Below are 1,547 nucleotides of genomic sequence, written 5' to 3'. Positions count from 1 at the left end.
AGACTAACAGAGATCCTCCTGCCTCTGCCTCCTGAGTGTTGGGATTAAAGCCTGTACCCCCATTGCCTGATAATGGTTAATTTTTAAGAAGCATTTCCTTGTGGTAAATTATGTATCAGTGCATGCTGTGATTAGCCTGGACACTGATACGTCACACCTTCCTTGCTTTTTATTTAGGAAGCCAAATCCACCATTAAGCTGTGCATAGGTTAACATTGTATGATTCCTCTTTTTAGTAATACCTTTTGTTCTAGCTACTGAACTTCATTTACTAAGCCTACTAAACATTTCTATATGCTCCATTTGGGATATTTTCCGTGTGTGTGTGTGTGTGTGTGTGTGTGTGTGTGTGTGTGTGTGTAACTTGATAGGTTCCATACTTTAAACGAGTATGTAAGATTGGCAGTTGAGAAAGCAATTTGGGGAGGAGAATGCTAAGATAGGCTCAAGAAATTTCCTTCCATTATTATAAGAAGTTCAGGCAGCTGCCAGAAATGGCTGAGGGGCAGCTTCTAGTGCTGGATGGCAGAGGCCATCTTCTGGGCCTCCACGCTGCCATTGTGGCCAAGCAGGTGCTACTAGGCAGGAAAGTGGTAGTTTGTACACTGTGGGGGCATTAACACTTCTGGAGATTTCTACAGAAACAAGTTAAAGTATTTGGCCTTTCTCCACAAGCAGATGAACGCCAACCCTTCTCAAGGTCCCTACTGCTTCTGAGCCCCGAGCTGCATTTTTTTGGTGCACTGAGAGAGCGAGGCATGCTGAACCATAAGACCAAGAGAGGCCAGGCTGCCCAGAAATGCCTCAAGGTGTTGGATGGGATCCCTCTACCCTATGACAAGAGAAAGCAGATGGTGGTCTCTGCCGCCGTCCATGTTGTACTGTGGAAGCCAACCAGAAAGTTTGCTTACCTGGGTCATCTGGCTCATAAGCTCGGGTGTAAGTACCAAGCAAGGGCAGTCACTTTGGAAGAGAAACAGAAGGAAAAGGCCAACATCCACTATCTGAAGAAGAAACAGCTCTTGAGGCTACAGAAACAGGCCGAAAAGGATGTTAAGAACAAAATCAGCAAGTTCACAGAGGTCCTCAAGACCAACGGACTCCTGGTATGGGCCCAATAAAGACTGTGCCTCATCCACTTCCTCCACCCCCTTCCAGGCAACTGGGGACAAAAGATGCCTTAGTCACTGCTCCTATGGGTAGAGGATACTTTTAAACAGCTCTTGTTGAGTTTCATTAAAGTGAACTTACTTGGGCTTCAGAGTTTAAAGTGAAGAGAGTAGCTGGGCTGCTCTGCCCATCTGCCCCAGTGCCACATTCTACAGATGTGAGAATGAGCCACCCCGCCCAAGCCCCCCACCCCCCACCCCTCCCCTCCACCCCCGCACACCTGGGCTGGGATGACACAGCCAAGCACATGCTCCACCTTTGCTCCTTCTCTACTACTGGAGGGGTCTGTTTGATAATAAACTATTTGACTGTAAAAAAAAGAAAAAAAAAGAAGTATAAGAAGATATTAATATTACACTAAACCCCAAAGGGAATAT

General features: G+C 46.3%; 1 pseudogene across 1 annotated transcript; it reads left to right on the top strand.

Moving 5' to 3' along the window:
* Positions 1 to 494: 494 nt before the first annotated feature.
* Positions 495 to 1,121, top strand: LOC311595775 (large ribosomal subunit protein uL13-like; annotated as a pseudogene). Its single transcript has one exon. The product of its transcript is annotated as a large ribosomal subunit protein uL13-like (transcript).
* Positions 1,122 to 1,547: the final 426 nt, after the last annotated feature.

This window comes from Acomys minous (genome assembly GCF_964271855.1).
Source record: "Acomys minous genome assembly, chromosome: 4".
Classification (NCBI taxonomy): Eukaryota; Metazoa; Chordata; class Mammalia; order Rodentia; family Muridae; genus Acomys; species Acomys minous.
Note: the sequence above shows the minus strand (reverse complement) of the source record. Positions and strands in the feature narration are given on the sequence as shown.